Source organism: Pteropus medius, unplaced genomic scaffold (assembly GCF_902729225.1).
Source record: "Pteropus medius unplaced genomic scaffold, Ma_sr-lr_union100, whole genome shotgun sequence".
Taxonomy (NCBI): domain Eukaryota; kingdom Metazoa; phylum Chordata; class Mammalia; order Chiroptera; family Pteropodidae; genus Pteropus; species Pteropus medius.
This window is the reverse complement of record NW_024353909.1, coordinates 2,766,747-2,784,921: the sequence shown is the minus strand read 5'-3', so window position 1 is coordinate 2,784,921 and position 18,175 is coordinate 2,766,747. Positions and strand designations below refer to the sequence as shown.

General features: G+C 45.7%; 1 protein-coding gene across 1 annotated transcript in view; it reads right to left on the bottom strand.

The window, feature by feature from the left end:
- The window catches only part of ZFHX3 (zinc finger homeobox 3), a 230,586-nt gene that overhangs the window by 130,979 nt on the left and 81,432 nt on the right, over window positions 1-18,175 (bottom strand).

Below are 18,175 nucleotides of genomic sequence, written 5' to 3'. Positions count from 1 at the left end.
TTTTTTTTTAAGTTTCAGCTAAAGGAAAATGTTGGAATATTTTAAATTAACAGATAACAAAGGGTTTTACATACTTGACCACAGGTGTTCCCTCCAGGGAATGGAGACTGGAATGGGACAGCCACAAGCAGGGACACAAATGTAAACAAAAAGGACGACTCCTAAGGCCATGTGAAGTCATCCGTGCCACCAACACTGTAGTTTTCAAAATAAATGAACCTGCTTAGGCAAGGTGGGTATGGCAGCTGCTGTTCCCCCTTTACATATTCTGTGGTATTGCCAAGGTTACAAAACATAAACAGACACAAACACAAAACATAAAGAGACACCAAAGCCAAATGCATTCTAGTTTAACTCAAATGTAACTTTCAAACTCTGCCCTCATGCTGTGCATTTCCGGATCATCATTTTTTTTTGAGTGAATATGCATCAGTGTTAACCAGAAATATATATGAATATATATATATGTGAATGAATGAAAAAGAGAATATAGTTCTGAGCATGCTGTGTACTCTATACCAGTTTCCATGCTTAAGTTCTTACTTGCACCTAATTGTGGTCACAGAAGGGAAATATGGGTGTGCTTGTAGGAAGTCCTGTTTGTTTGTTTTTATCAAATATTGAAATCCCCCAGGTAATGCAAGACAGTATGATAAAATGATGTTAATGAAAGTAACTTCACTGCTCGCTCCTCTCAGGCACTTCTCAAGAGAAGAAGTCAAATACGTAGTAACAAAAATAAAGCTGGACTTCGATTCCTTTCTAACTATCATAAGTACTAGATCACTTCTTGTTCATTACTTAGGAGAACAGACAGAAATAACCATTAAAAAAAAAAAAGTAGTTCTGTGAACACACACTCTTAGTGCTTGACAGGAACTGAGTGATCTCTCCAGGCTTCTCACTCTTCAGATGGGACCGTGACTGACTGGCCAAGGTGAAATTACTTGCCCAAAGGAATTTCACCACACATCAGTCACAGTTCTCTTAAGGAAAATTATCTCTCCTCCAAACCAAAAGAAAAAAAAAATCCAAAAAACAAAAAAACAAACAAAAAAACACCAAAACTGTGGCAAGTTCAAAGCTAATGAAAACCAAATTATAAAATAACTTCAATTATGTGGTCTTCATAAGACAATGGGAAATCTAATGCAGAAAAGTGGTATTCTTAAAAAGTAACACATTGCTTTATGCTGACTGCATTGTAGGCACATCCCATGTGTTAACTCGTTTAACTCACTCAACAGTCCAATCAGGCAGGTCATTTGAGAACCTACTTCACAGCTGAAGAACAGAGAGGGATTCACGTACATGTCCAAAGCTACACAGCTGTGAAGGACAGGAGCCGGGAATCAATCCCAGATAGCCTGACATCAGGGATCCACTCCTTTAAAATGCCAAGAGCTACCTGGATTTCCCTTAAGACAGTGGTCCCTAACCTTTCTGGCATCAGGGACGGATGCTCCTATGAGAATCTAGCGCCTGATGACCTGAGGTGGAGCTGAAGCTGTGATGCTAGCGCTGGGGAGCAGCTGTGAATGAAGCTTTGCTTGCTGGCCATTGCTTACCTCCCGCTATGAGGCCCAGTACCTAACAGGCCATGGATCGGTAGTGGTCTGCAGGGATTGGGGACTCCTGCCTTAAGACACTCAGGCATCCTATTTTGAAGTTTTCTAGTGCCTGGCATCTAACAGGCATCTAAAACTTCTGGAATGACTGCTGGACGCCCACTGGCATGGGAAGGCAGACAGGAGGACAGTGGCATTGGAGAAGAGACTTCACATCAAACATGCAGTGTCTACGTGGTGAAGTTCAGGGTGGAAAGACTACCTAACCATTAGGTTTTGCTATTTTAGCCCCACACTGTTATTATGAACATTCTCAATCATACAAAAGAGTTGTGGGGGAGGAGAGTGATCATATATGTATCTACCACCCAGATGCTAAAACTAAGACTTTGCTGTACACCTACCTATTCATCCTTTTATACAGCTATCAATGCAGCTTACGTTTCTGATGCATTTTAAAGTATCTTACAGACATCAGTATACTGTTCCCTGCCACCCTCAAATACTTTAGGATGCTCAGTGTTAACTACGGTTCAATATTTGTTTATAAAGTGTTTTCCTTTAGTATTTTTATTATTTTAACAGATCATCTGAGCACGATCTCCTTACTAGTAAAACATTAAAAAGGCCCCAATTCCAGTGTGTTATTAGTATGAAATATTTAGCTCACACCAATTTTCTTCGAAAAGACACAGTAACACACAAGTGCATGAAAGGAAGCTCTAATGACTAAAATCCACTTAAAATTATGGCCTCGGGTTCGGCAAGTAGAAGAAACGAAGCTGCTTTTGTCTTCTGTCCATGTTGCCTGTCTATGTGATCACTCTCTCTTCAAAGCTTGCCCAAACTCCAGATTCTGTCTTCCGGGAGGTCTTTTCTGATCTAACCAACTAGATGTGATTTCTCCTTCTCTCCTCTCCCTCCAGACCTGGATAACTCTTGACTACTCATTTCACGGTTCTTACTCAGTGATCAACTCTTCTTTGTATCCTGCACAGCAATGTTTTTCAACCTGCAGGCTGTAATGCCGTGCTTCTCAAGCTGGGGCTGCACGTGGGAATCCCACAGCTAACGGAATCAGAACTTCTGAGGGTTGGGCTGGGCATTTTTTTTTTAACGCTCCTTGAGTTGAGAGTCATTCCATTAGTGGATCATGAAACCAGTGCCTTGAGCACAATCAGCATTTGTATAAAACAAGAGAATAGGGTAGAACAGAAAGCATCAGAATGTAGCCCTGTAGTTATGGATAAAATTATTTTGTAAAATGTTTCGATTACATATACAAAATATCTTCCTATAGGTATGTGCTGGGTCACCAATGTAAAATGTATCTCTTTTGGGATCACAGTCAGCAAAGTTTACAAAGTTTAGGACCACGCCCTAAAGAAGCCAGTACATTATCCTGCTATAAAGGATGCTCAAAGATGCATGGCTTGAATATGGGGCCGGAGGACAGCAAAGCAGATTAGAATTCCTCTCTTACTGAGAATACATTCTGTTACCAGAACATGGCTCTCTCCTGGGGACATCGAGATCTGGGATTAATTAGCATCATTTAGTGACGGTCAGGGAGTTGGAGAGTGAGCAGAGCAGATTCTAAGGAAATAGAAGGAGTAGGCTTTTCAGGGCTGAACCTAATCTTTACATTCCTATATTTAAGATCTGAATATCAAATCTTCAGCTGCCACTTACTGACACACTACCTAATACCTATAGGACACTGGGAAGGACAAATATTTGGATGAGAAGAAACAGATCCTGCTATTAAAGGTTTTATAACTGAGTAGAAGAGAAAATGGACTATAATACTAAATAAAAGGGGCAAAGCACCATTAATTTTTCTACATGACATCAATCTCTAAAACTAGTGAGGAGAAAGAGTTGTGATTTTGGTTGGTAGAATTCTGGGATACAGAGCCAAGGCTAGCTACATGTGGGAATTTTCAAAATACTTGGACGTAAGTTGCACAATTGTACTAGAACCATTTCTCAGTGGGTCAACAGAAGAATAAAGTTCTGTGTAAAATTGATGGCACATGACATGGCTATAAACAGCTCTGGAATGCTCTGGTCCACACAGGACATCCAGTTTATAACTTTGGACTCTAAATTATGAAAAGCCAAGTGTTCAGTCAAAGCTGCTATACCAGATTCTATGCTAGGGGAAAAATCACAGGCACATTCTGCTAGTACTTTTGTCATTCAATAAATATTTATTGGGCTGGTGTCAGACACTGTTCTTAACACTAGGGACGCAGCCATTAAGAAGATAACCAAGGTCCCTGATCTTTGAGAAGACAAATAAATAAATGAACAAATAAGAAAAATAGATAACTATCAACACAGAGAAGTAAACTCGGGTGAAGAGATGGTGTAGCTTCTTGAGAGTGGGTGGTCAGAGAAAACCTGAGGACCAGACAATTAATGAGAGATGATTGTCGAGGTCAGGGAAGTGCATCCCGGGCAGTGGAACAGCAAGTGCAAAGGCCCTGAGGCAGCTGCATGCTTGACGCATGGCAGGACTCGGAAGGAGAGTGTGGCTGAAATGTAGAGGCCAAAGGAGAGGGTGTTACAAGATGAGGTTGGCGTGGTGGTGGAATCCAGATCACGAAGAGGTTTGTAAGCCACAGGCGAAAGTTCGGCTTTTATTTTACATGGGATGGAAAGCCGTTCTTGGGTCTCTGCAGGGGAGTGATATGACCTGATTTTCCTCGTCATAAAAATCACTGTAGGGAGAGTAATTTGTAAGGGGCAAGAATAGAAGCAGAGGGAGAGCTGACACAGGGAGAGACAACAGGGAGGGCGGTGGACATATATTTTGAAGGTGGATCCAACAGGACTTATTGATAGTTCGTAAGGGAGTGAAAGGGAGAGTGGCCCAAAATCGAGGCCCAGCTCTCTGGCTTGGTGAGCAAAGGACAGACTGGTGGTGGCCCTGACCAAAGGAGCCCAGAGGAGAGAGGGTTTGGGGGTGACAGTCATCGGGGCTTCTCTCTAGACCATACCAAGTACGAGAAGTCCATTAACAGACGTCCGTATGGAAATGCCCAGTAAGGCGATGGATACAGGGGAAGCTCAGAGCTGGAGATACAGATTTGAGTGTCATCAGAAGGCAAATGTTGTTTAAAATCACTGGACCGAACAAGACACTTACAGCAAGTTATAAACAGAACCAAGAAGCGGGCTGGGGCCAAGGCCTGGGGACCTCGACATTTACCATTAAGTAACAGAAGAGAAACGGGCAAGGACACCAAGGAGGAGGGCCGGAGAGGGCCCAGGCAAACCGGAAGAGAGCGTCACAGAAGCCACAGGGAGAAGGAGGAGAAAGGGTGGCAGAGGCTGATGAAAGGTTAGGCAGGGTCGGAACATTGGTGACACGGAGGCCACTGGGGACCCGTCACATCAGTGGTAAGATTGACAGATCCAGTGATTAGGAAGGGACATCATGCGTTCACGCACAATGTGGGTACGACCAAGGGAAAGGGGGGTTAGCAAAGAGAACTCACTCAAGGTGGCTCCTGGCAGGCGTCTCCAGCCCCCCAGGAACCAGTCAGTTCTGCGAGCACAGGCTGCCAGCCTGAGGTCCAGGGCCACCAGCAATATCCCACGGGCACTCCCAGGCCACCTGCAGGACACAGTGCCTTTCACCCCATCTGTTCCAGTCGTACCACTGAAAACACTGCCTCCTCTCTCCGATTCCTGACACTCCTCCTCCACCTCTGAGAACCTGTTCAGTCCCATGCACGAGGTGTTCAAGTTCACCAACCAAATCACATGTGTTCTATACTCTTTAACCATCTTTTATCAAAATGGCGCCTTTCGAACACTCCAGCTATTTTCATCGCAAACAAACTTGCTTTCAGGAAAGACAACGAAGTGAAGGGAACAAGTGTGAGGAGTTAATTATCAGACGTCTGCTGGTGTCCACCTGTCTGTGCTGGTGTCTACCTGTCTGTGCCGGTGTCTACCTGTCTGTGCCGGTGTCTACCTGTCTGTGCCGGTGTCCACCTGTCTGTGTTGGTGTCCACCTATCTGTGCCGCAGTCTTGAGCAAAACCCTCAGTGGTTAAGGCAGCACATATTCTGAAGAGGTTTACAAACCCACTGGAGAAACAAAGTAACGCATGACACCAGCTTGGTGTCAAATGGTGTGACCTATACTCAGGGCAATGATACCATCTGTGGCTACAGTAAGGGGAAGAGAGCTTTCTGGAAAACCAGAAATGTGTCACTAGAGCATAAAAAGGCTGAACAGGAAATATGCTAGTCTTTCAAGTCTGATTAAAAAAAGAAAAAAAAGACATTTTTGCAACAGGCCCCAAGCCTATCTCAGCAACGTGGGATGTGTGCATCCAAGTTATGAAGAAATGAGCACTTACAATGACATCTGTTGGATTAATTAGCTGTGTAATTAGCCTCCCCCCGGTGGAGTTGGGCTTTGTTGCTGCTGTCTGTGACTTCCCCAGGTGAGATTTTCTTCCAAATGTCACGCTCCAAGAGGAAAAAAGAACAGGCCAGGCGAAGAAGAAAAGCATGCGACAGTGTTTGTCGGAGGCAGGGAGAAGGCAGAAGAAGCATTTAGGGGATTTTGGGTGTTCTCTGGGAGCAAGACAGTCAGAGAGGAAAAGTCATCAGCAGAAGAATGACTCAGGAACTCGCCACCTCAGATGCCCAAGTCTGAACTCGGGACAAACTCAAAGCATCAAAGGCTAAGAGACATGAATTATCACAGCCAGAGAGCAGAGCTGGGGAGATCGAGGTACAGATTCAATGCTGGACACAACAAGATTGGACGAAGTACAGAATTCCCATCTGGAGAAACTGTTTTTTCTTTGTACAAAGGCAGCTGTGGCCATCACTAATGGGAGCCTAGTCTGGGCAAAAAGTAATCATAATAATAAAAATGGTCAGATCTTAATACGAGAACCAGAAAGCAAGAAAACAAAATGCAGATGCCTCCAGCCAAATCACTCCCCATGGCGCTTCCTAAACCACAGCTGGCTGCAGACCATACTCGCTGACTAATGTCTAGGACACGACGGAAATCGTAGTCCTGGGACCCTCGCCTCTCAGCTTGGCTGACCGAAGAGCCTAGGTAAGCAACCCGACCTCCCACGACCTCGAATAATTTTCAGAAATGAGAGAGGTGGTGGCAAAAGGGAAATACAGAAGCATGAAAGCACAGCAGAAGTGGGAAGATTCTGCTGCAATCTTGGCTCGGGGCTTCCTTAGCTGGAGGTGAGCCTTCAGGGTGGCCCTTTATCTCACATCCCCCCCGGCCCTGCTCCCCGCCACCACCACATATGCAGAGTGCCCTAAATGGAGGGAAAAATGTGATGTTGTTCAAAGAACCTTCCTGGCTCATGACAGTTGATAGTTCATAAAGAGTCTGGAACATGAAGCATTCAATTCAAATGGGCCCTATTTTAAACCAGCAAGACACGTTTTAAAGCCAGTCGGGGTCATTCCACAAGGACAGTCTCTGCTATAAATAAAATCAGAGCCTTTCCTAGATCTTCAGCAGCACCAATATCTCCTCTTACAGGACCACTGCAGTGGCGCATGCTCCCTCTCAAGGCCCTCGGAAAGGCCAAAGGAAACAGGGCAGCAAACACCAAACCTCCGACACTACTGTCCCCAAGGCCTCCAGATGCATCTACATAAAAGAAAAAAACTGAATAACGGAACCTACATGTGCACCAAGACCCCACAACCAGCCGCCAGCCTGGTGATGCTGGAGCTCTTCTGACACTTAGGGGGACAGAGTCCTGTTAGAAAAGCCTTGAGGTCATTCAAGATTCTGTCCTCTTCAGCTGTCACAGGAGCACAGGTATCACCAGGCTGTGGTGGGCTGCGTGATCTTGCCAGCTTTTTGGCTGTAGGAAAATATAAGGGAAGTAAGGGTACACCAGAAGAACAATTCCAGCCCCCCACAGGTACAACGTATTGGTCCCGCGTTTTAGGAAAAATAATCTTCTAACTCAGAACCACACCTGGTTCCTGCTCATTTCCCCCTGTGAGGCCAAAGGGCGCTCTCGGAACGCAGGCTCTGAAGAAGGAGTAACGGAATGCAAACGGAAACATGCGGGGGCCGGGGGTCCCTGTCACGAGCGTGACCCTGGCGGTGAAACACTCCCAGCACGTGCTCCCTACACAGAACGCATTTTTGAACAACGCGGTACAGTTTTGTTAGCCTGAGTCTACACAAAATCCTCCCACGGCTCGGCAGAAAGTCGGCCCTCAATAAATGGTGTTGCCCAGAGGGAGGGATCCCCTTCCCGTTAATTTGTGTCTGAGACCACCCTGGGGAGTGGGCTCCGAAGTGCTGGGGTCCAAACCAGCAGAGGGAGAGTAAAACCCAGGGGACGGGCGCAGGGACACCTCCCGTCCTGGAACTGCTGGTTCCTGGGGCCAGTCTTCTGCCTTGTCCTGAGGAACAGGAAAACAAGGACTACCTGGTGTGACAGGTCACCCAGGAAGTCCAGAGGTCAGCTCTGAAGTGGTCGCAAAAGCCCAACAATCCTCAAGAAGAAGCCTGTCACCAGAGAGAGCAGAGAAGGAGAAATACACAACAGCAAGGAGATGAGAAATTCCTTCCGCAAATCCACTACACAGGCTGTCCCGGCAAACGGAACGGTGCTTAAAACTGTTGACCTAAGGGACCAGCTATGCTTTGGAGGCCCTCGTCCTGGGCCTGGGAACCTGCCCCGCTAATTAACAGGTTACAAATCAAACATTATCAGTAGATAAACATTTCTAACCTCCTAACTAAGTTTGCCTTTTACAAGATGAGGACGCAGGCCCAAGAGAAAGTTCCCTGATCATTCTCGATTGGTCCCAATTCAAATCCACTTCCGGCGTTTCCTGTTAGCGTCCTAGGTATGGTAGGCACTTGGGGTCTTTCTCGGCACAACCACCAATGCTCGAGTGCTATGAATTTCACTCACCTACATGTAAATAACGACAGAAAAGACACCCAAGGAGCCCAGGTGTGAGCAAGGGACACACCTGGAAAAGCAGCAGTACACTCAACGGGGCATCCTGACACGAATCTCGCTACGTGACTCGAAAGCACTTCGATCGAAGGAAATAATGAAAAAAGTATTGAAAAGTGAATTTTTAAAAAATAGCTCTGAAGAAAATTTCAGGTTTCATTATGGGAAAAGCACTTTCTTTAATGCAGAAAATGTGAAAATCTGACACGACAGTTTCCTATAAATAACAAAAAATTAGAAATCATCATTAGAGGCATTTGTAATTTTCCTCTCTTGTTGGGAACCACTGAAAAAAAAGAGGTTTTACCAATCAGGAAGCCACGTATCTCTCTTTATACGCCTGTCAAGGCTGCTGGCAGGACACTCTGAAAGATTTCACTGTCCAGAGTTATAGGGTTGCCAGATAAAATACAGACTGTCCATCTAAATGTGAATTTCAGATAAGTAAATAGAGTAATTGTATTTTATGGTGCGTATTCGTAATAAAAATTATTTGTTGTTTATCTGAAATTCACATTTAACTGGGTATGCCACATTTTTATCTACTGAATTCAGAGGCCTCCACTGGGGTATTTTCAGTGCTCCTTGGCGTCACCACCCTGAGGTCTAACAGCTGCCGACATTTCTGTGAGCAACAGATTTTCTGTCATTAAACACTTTTAACGTTCACCCTACATCCCGGTTGTTTTTTTAAAGTGCTGGAAACCTAATATTATTAAATATTAAAATATAAAGTGACTCAGAACTACCAAAATGGTTTTCATAGTAACAGGCCTTCTCACCCTGCATTTAAATAGTATTTATACTTTCGAGTTATGTTGAAAACAGAATAAAGAACATGGTTCAGGTGTATTATGTAATTATTTAAAAACTCCTGCCTTTTTTCCTGACAATGTTTCTGACAATGCTTAATTGTTCCCTCACAATTTCCCTTTCAAAACAAAAAACCAGAAACACCTGTTGGGACTCAATGTATTCAAATTTGCCCTTTTAGACTAAGTCCTTTTAGTCCGAGTCCTTAGCAAGTTGGAATAACTCAGAATTAGGTTCCCGCCTTTGCCCCGCTAAACGGCACCATTTTCCTGCCAGACTGCGTTTACCTAGAACAACTGTAACACGTGGGGTTATTCTGGAATGTGAAGGCAATGGAATATTTGCAATAAAATTCTTCTGAGGGTTACAGACCACCCCTAAGACAGCAGATGGCATCTGTGCAAAGAATTCCACAAGTGACTGACTTATTCCTCTGGGGGGGGGTGGGGAGGGTGGGGTGGTGGTGGTGGTGGTGGTGGTTGGGCTGAGGGGCTGATAATTTGAGATTTTTCTAGGGCTTTCAGCTTGAGGATTTGGGAGTGGGAAGGCTTACAAGCATTCTGACAAAGTTCTCAGATTTTCTGAAATTAGATCTCCCTGCCCCTCGGCCCAAGTCAGGAGCCGTGGCACGGCCTGTCTGGAATCGAAAAAGAGACCCGCCACCAGTAGCGGCAAATCGTTTACGTTAGAAATATGCAGACACGGTCACGCGCCGCACTATCTGATTAAGAACTTCAGAAAAGGGAACATTTAGAACTTTCAGTATTTGTTCCCCTTAAAAAAAAAAAGATAAAGAGTGAGATCCACAGTCTCCATTAAAGAGCACTAAGTAATCCGGCCCCTTCCCCCAAACCCCTGTCTCTTCTGGAGACTCCCTCATCCCGGTGAATTTGATGAAGGTAATTAACTCAAGAGATTTCACCCTGGGAATATGCTGGCCAGAAACAGGGAAAAGTGAGAGGAAGACATCTCATCCGCAAGACTTTACACGCCTCGAAAGGAGACCTGTTCCCTCTTCTAGCTCCTCAGGCCTTTCGACGAACAACACTGCGCTCAGGTTGGTCTAAATCTGAGAGACATGCCTGAGAGACGCGCCACAAGTGTGGGGAACCGAGGATGACGATAAACCTGGCTTTCACGTCAGCAACGGAAGGATGGTTATTTAAGAAATTGTTGGACAACCAACCATCCGGTTTGAAAAAAATATATAGTCCTAAATCACATGCTACACAAAAATGAGTCTAACGATGCCCCTCCCCCCCCCACGATATACATTCCCCGTAGATTAAAGAAGCAAACAGGGATGGGGACACTGAAGAAGATATTGACCAAGTCACGCCGGCCAGCCTGGGTTCCAGCACTGCCTCCAACAACGCTCACTAGCTTATGACTTGTAACCACTCTCTGCCTCTGTTTCCCCATTAGTCTGTAGCAAATTGACAGACGATTAAATCAACTAATATATGCAAAGCCAGGATAACAGTGCCTGGCCTGTACTAAACGCTGTTAGCTGTTATTTTTATTTTGTAATATTAGCAAAGAGAAAGTTTCTCTGGGAAAATTAGAAGAATAAGGAAAAACATCACACAAAATAAAAAGTTTTTATATATTAAAGTATATCAAAAACTGAGCTAAAGATAGATGCAAGTCAAGGAGAAACTGCTACAACATCCACATCACAGTGGGGATTTTGGCCCTGATAAACCAAGAACTCTCGCAAATCAGGCAGATAAAAGAACAAACCAAGAAAACTAAAGGGGAAAGGCTGTGAAAAGGAAAACTGCTACAGAAATACAGACGACCAATAAATACATGAAAAAAAATGTTCACCCTCTCTAATAATTACAGATACCCACATTAGAACAATTTTGCCAATCGCAGGAAAATAGAAAAATAACACTGTGTTGGGTCACTGTGTGTGAGTGAGTTTGAACATCACCGAAGTGGGGGTGGGGGAGGAGGTTCACATTTCTGAAGAGCCACTAAAAAGTCCTGTACCCACTGGCACTATACTCCAGAACCCAGCGATCCTACTTCTTGGAACAGCACAAGTGTAGGCAGATGTATGTATACATCTTCTCCCATATCCGAACACCGCAATAACAACCCAAATGTGCATCAATAAGAGACTAGTTTGTCTCTTAATGTCTTTTTTATGAGATCGACTTTTTATTGATTTTTTCCCCTAAAATATTATACATATAAAGAAATTTCTAAACTGAAAAGACCTGGCAATCTTTAGCGAATCTGTACCAAAGAAATGAAGATTTCTGCTGGTAAGTTAATAAATGAAGTATTACATAGCTATAAAAAAAAGTGAGCCAGATCTGTGTGTACTGACCTGAAATGATTTTCGTGATAAAAAAAATTATATGAAAAGAGCTGAAAGCATAGCACATGTCTATATTTTTAAGTGATCAGTATATATGTGTACATACACATGCTCACACATCTCCATCAGTATAAACACAGGAAAAACCCAAAAGGACATCATCTAAACCTAACAGTGGCTTGCTTCTGAAGAATAGGGTTGGAGAACAGAAAAAGGACTTAAATTTAAAAATTACTGAAGAATACTTAAAGCTATGAGAAAGTACGATACTGTATACATGCGAAATTATTCCGATTTTGTAAAATGCCTATGCTAGATGCAAAAGAAGGAAACAGATGATGTTATATGATAGATTTGGGCCAATATTTTTTTTTTCAAATTTTCTACATTGAACATATTTTATTCATACTAATTATTTTTACCATAAAAAAATAAGAAATTCACAATTTATTATTAGCTTGCCTTTGAGGTACACATGGAATGCCAGTCTTGTTAAGAAATAACTAAGAATACAATAATGTTCTAAAAGGGTCTGATCAGTTCTTTATCATCCATAAAAAGGACTCAGGAAAAAAAAAATACTTAAAGCATTGGGAAAAAAGAGAAAAAGTATTACGGTTAATGGCTGTAAAACGGGTTTTTCAACAGGTGGCATATTTAGTACTGTGCTAAACAAAACAGGCACATCTAGTAAGATTTCGATTCCATTATGTGGTGCCTAAAGCGTGGAGCAAAAGAGAACACAGACCCTAACTTCTTGACATGAGGGTGTGTACGATTCTATAACCAGAGGGATAAGGGCAAAGCTTGTGCTTAAAGCCAATGAGCTGAGTGAATGTGCTGAATGAGATAATACCCACTGGGGGGCTTCAGAGGAAGGTGGGTGGGATGATTCTGGAGGGAGCGGAGGGCAAGGAATCTCTGTAGGGAGGTGCCAACCTTTCACAGCACACACACTGGCCATACGTCGGCCATGTGTTCCTCCATCGCATGCCGGCCAGTTACCGCAGCAGTGAAGGATGAACTCTGCCACGGCACAATCACTTCTCCCCAAAAAGATCTTTCTCTCTTCGCAGAGTCACCCTGAAGTTAACTGATGGCCATATATACTTCCTTAGCCAATCCGGGCTCTCGGCGATGCCCATGGGGCCCACGCACCGTCTCCCGGCCCAGCTGCAAGAGCACATCCCGTAAGCACAGCCATTAAGTGGGGGAAATGAACTTCAGACCCCCAGCTGCTCCAGGAGACGGAGGGCATGAAGGCTAAATGTGCTAAAATTTACCGAAACATCTGGCCTTTCACACTTTCTAAATCAACCACATGAAAACATTCTCCTCTTTTCATTTTTGGTTGACGGCACCAAGGTATGGAAAGAAGAAGGCAGAAGTATGCACTTAAAAAAAAAATAGTCACCCTAATGAGAAAACAAGGTTAGAGGAAACCGGTTCCAGAATGACGATGTAAACCAGATGACACTCACACCAGGGCTTCAAACATGCAGCCACACCAGGGCAGAGAGGACCAGGAGGGAGGGGAGGCTCACCACAGGATTTATGCTTTTTGCTTTCCAAGCCAAACAAAGGCCACCAGTCACCACCTATGGGCATGAAGAACACAGCTGTCTTCCTAAGACCCCCCACACCCCTCCCCTGCCTCGGCCAGGGCACCCAGACAGGAGCACGAAGAACGAAGACTGCAAACCAAATCTCTGACTTCTACGTCTTCTGATGTGCCCATGCACCCTATAATGAATGCGTGGCCCTGCTGGGAGCGTGAGCCCCAACGAGCTTGTCACCCATCACGGAAAGAACCAAGACGGATTCTAAAGCAATGGAGAGTCTGACAGAGAGTTCCTTACTGCCTTCCTTCTGCCTTGCCTCATCCTAACAGAATGGCAAAAGTGAAAGTCCACTGTGTGGAGAATTTGGGTGTGTGTTTTTCAGTCAATTGGTGCTTAAGCCAAGCAGAGTTGGCATCTCATCCTCTGTTTGCCCAGCTGGCCCAACGCAGCTCTTATGGGGCCCAGACCCACCCCCGCGGCAGACAACCTTCTTTGTGTATAAGTTAAGATTAATATGAAACCTTCGGGCTTGGCTCAAAGGAACCTCAGCTGGGAACTGTTTGAGTAATAGATTCTGGTGGGGTCTTAATCTATCTGCTCAAGTTGATGGATTTCCATTCCAATGACTCTAAGGTGAAGAAAAACATCAAAGCGAGAACCAGATTCTAATAGTTGGCAGGTGTGCGCTGATCACCGCCCGCCCTTTCCGCACCCTCCTCCTCGAGCCCAAAATGTTACGAATTTCAGAGAACTGACCAGGGACACCACAGAGCAGGGGCGTCCAGACAGACACAGACGAGCTCGCACTAACTCCGAACCCACGTACAGGCTCTGTGCCGGTGTGGAGCGGGGCAGCATCAGCACGGCCACACCCCCTCATCTGCACCTTCTCTTTCTGTGGGTTCACTTACCTGCTGTCCGCCAAGGTCCGAAAATCTTAAATGGAAACTCCCGAAATAAAGCTATTCATACGTTTTAAACTGCACATCGCTCTGAGTACCATGATGAAATCTCACGCCATCCCTCTCTGTCCTACCTGGGATGTGGGGCATTCCTTTGTCCATCCCCGTGTGTCCACACTGTACACGCGATCCACCCACTGCTTACTGGTCTTGGTGATCAGAGCAACGGTTTTGGTATCACGGTGCTTATGTTCAAGTAACCTTTACTTTACGTAATAATGCCACATCCACGTAACTCTTATTACAGTATATGGCTATAATTATCCCATATTATCCTTAGTGTTAATCTCTTCCTGAGCCTAATGTATAAATCAAACTTTATCACGGGTGTGTGTGTGTATAGGAAAAACACGGCATATGTAGGGATCAGTATATCTGCAGTTTCAGGCGTCCATCGGGGGTCCTGGAACATATCCCTTGTGGATAAGCGGGGACTCCGGTTCCGGCCCTCTACTATTTAAGACAAGCGAGAGCACCCCACTTCTCTATGGGTGGAAGGAGAGAGGAAATGGGGCCTGGGTGCAGGTCCTCTAAGATAGGAGTGATACATTCATAGGGGAAAGCAGGAAGGTGCAGCGTGCCTATTCTAGAACTCGAGCCCCAATGAGAGACAGGTCCGTGCTTCCATTCTGGCTCAAATTAACCACGATGGAGAGAGATCAAGAGCCCAGCCCCTCAGCAAGACAGGGGGTGCTGGCCCTCCTGCTCTTTTGATCAGTCACGGTGTCCCATGATGGCAGGTGTGAGGCTATGCGCATGTGACCACTAGGGACGAGACCAGAGTCCACCAGAAAAAAAACATCGCTTAAGAAATTCAATGGTGAGCTCTTGACAAAAGCAACCTGGCATTCCCAAGAAAAGGAAACGTCTTCCATGTGATGTCTGGGGCTCTCCGGCCTCCCCCAACCCCTCACTCCCCTCCACTTCCAGGAGGCAGGGAGGGAGAATGCACTGAACATTAATCTTGATTTAAAAACTGCTTACACACAATAATCAAAACTGGACAATTCCAGGCAATGGAAATAATATCACCATGGTTTTCTTTGGGGGCGGGGCAGGGAGGTGGTGCCAATTAGCCCAACCTTCTCTCATGTCCGGATTAGAAATCATCTCATGCTTTCAGACAGCTCAGCCCTGGCACAGCAACATAGGTCCCAGCAGTTATGACACCACGAGAAGTAACTCTGGACCAGTGTGAGGTCAAATGACAAACCGGAAAGCTACGCCTCTGCTTGCATCTCCTGAGATTGCCACTTGGTCTCCTCCAACATGAAAAAGGAAGAGGAGGGGGAAAAAAAGGCCTCAGTTGAAAGAGAGGGTGGGAGACCCGACAGGAAGTCAAGTACATCATGGCCACTTAGGTAGGTGCAGCAGAAAGCAAGTTTGGGAGTTTCCCTGACCAATAACGAATAATCTGCCAGGGGTGGGGAGGGACGGGCACTGGGAAGGGGTGAGTCAGGAGGATTGTGTGAGAAGCCTGGTGCCCTCCCCGGGTCAGCAGCATCTGGAGCTGTTTCTCTAGCAGACAGTAAAGAACTCGATTACATCCAGTTAACTGTGCTCTAAACTGATTATGCATGTGCTGGGCTAATGGATTACATTAGCAAGAGGAAAAATAACATGCAATCAATCTCCATTTACTGCAGGCCACATCAGGGCCTAGAGAAAAACTGGCTCTCAAACCACCTCCAGTCCCCACCCAAAATCCGTGGAGCCACGAAACCCTGGGAGAGGGAGCCCCCTTGGTGGCAGGAGAAGTTCGTCTTAGTCACAACTATGGGATGAAAAGGCTCAGTGCAAGCCCTGGAATGATAAGCCCATCTCTGCGTCACCCAGGAGGAGGTGGGAGAGCACCCCACCCCCACCACAGAGCCACAGCAAGCCGAGGGGCCTTCATTACCCAAGGACTAATGAGACCAGACTAATGACCTTTAGCTCCTGACACAGGGAGTTCCGTCCTGAATGTGGGGGCTGGTCACCCCCCAGGATGTGCCAGCCAAATGCTCCATTCGGACACCCCTCCTTCAGGCACTGGTTCCCAAGTTCTATCCTGCATCCCAACACCTATGGCCCTTCTACCTGCACTGACCTTTTTGTGGAATTTCCTCCATCTTTTTTTTTTTTTTAAAAAGAGAGAATTAAGGCCAGGGAAGATGAGTGTCCAGAGCTAGTGAAGCAAAACACAGATGGAAACACACAAATTGCTTCCTTCAAATCCATCCTGAAAACTGTCTTACCTTGACTGTCTAGGTTTGGCTCGTGGACATGATTTCGACACCAAAAAGGGATATTTGCAGCCAATCCTCCTGGTTCCAGATCTTTTGGAAGCTAAACCAAGGGCCTGGTACACGCTTACTGGGGACACAGTGTGCCGTTAGTCACCACTATGTGTGTTTTATAATCTGAAGGGCAATTTCTTCCTCAGATCGAAAGGGGCTGGCTCTGTGCCACCTCTAAATGACCTTCGTCAGTGCTGCATACACCCCAGCATGGCCACACCGGCTTCTTTGTACTAATTTTGTCCAGTTGGATCCTCTGGAAACTCTTTTTTTCCACTGGTTTTTCCATCAGGTTTTCTTGACCACATCGGCACCACCCTGTGGCCAGTTAAGACCTCCAATTTACACTGACCGCGAGCAGCCTTTTCTTTCAATGGTGGCACAAAACTAAGCCACCTAGAGAGGTTCTTGATCACCCAGGACAGGGGGCTGGCTACCTGGTGTCCAGACCGTCCTCACTCGAGCCCATCCACGCTGGAGTCACCAGTCAGTTCCAGAACATTTTATTCCCGCTACCTCACGCCCGCTCTCTCCTTTTCCCCTAAAATGGTTTCCCATCCGTGTTATACGGGCTTCTCGCCAGCCTGAGAACAAGCAACTGTAACATGCATTACAGTTCCCGATCTCAGCAGGGTCCGTGTGGGGGGAGGATCAGAAGCCTCCTTTCTTTGGAGTCTCTATTTAAAATCGCCATGAGTAGCAAGGGGACGAAAGCAGCTCGGGGACAGCAGAAACTCGACACTCACGGGCCCGAAGACGTGGGAAAGGAAAGAGGAGAGACTGACGATAAAGGGGAGGAAGGTGGAAAGAGAGAGTGAGGGCATGGAAGGCGTGTGGAAGGAGGCTGGGCAGATTTATGGCGATTTGTACCTGATGGTTCATACTAAAGCCATTATGGGATGATTAGAGAAAAAGGTGAGGCTTTAAGTCCAGTGAAAATCAATACGAACGTCTGGAGCAATTCTGCCGTGCAAGGGAAAGGACTATTTACAGTATGTGCGCGCCTCCTCCCCGTTACCCTCTACGGACCGGACGAGAGACAGACAACCCGGAAAAGGGTGTAGAGAGAGGGAAGGCTGAGGAAGAAGGAAGGAAGGAAGGAGAAGGACAGGAGGCGAGGAAGAGGGAAGATGGAAGAGATCGGAAAAACTCTGAGGAGAAAGGAGGCATAGGACATGGGAGACAGGGGAATAGCAGGGAGCCCTGCCCTGACCCTTTTCCCGCAACATTACAACCTAGTGTATAACTTATCCATTGTGTTTATCGGCCATATCTCCCCCCACCCCCGCCAAAACGGAAGCTCTACGAGGCCAGGGGATGTCGATTTTGTGCATGGATACAGACACGTGCCCAGAACAGTGCTTGGTCCATACAGTAGGTGCTCAATGTAAATCTGCTGAATTAACAAACAAATGAATAAAAAAGAAGAATGATGAGATGGGAAGGAGAACAGAAAGCATGAAGGAGGGAGGGAGCGCACGGGAGCACAGAGGTCCACAAAAGCCAGAACCGGAGAAACGGCCATTGTGAGTCAAGAAGAAAAGTGAATTGCAAAGACAGTTGAGGGGAACATGGAATAACGTGACACTACTGAGCTGATATAAACAAAATCCGCACCCCCCCCAAAACAGGACACCCCACAAAGAGAATCTTTAGGTACCAGGT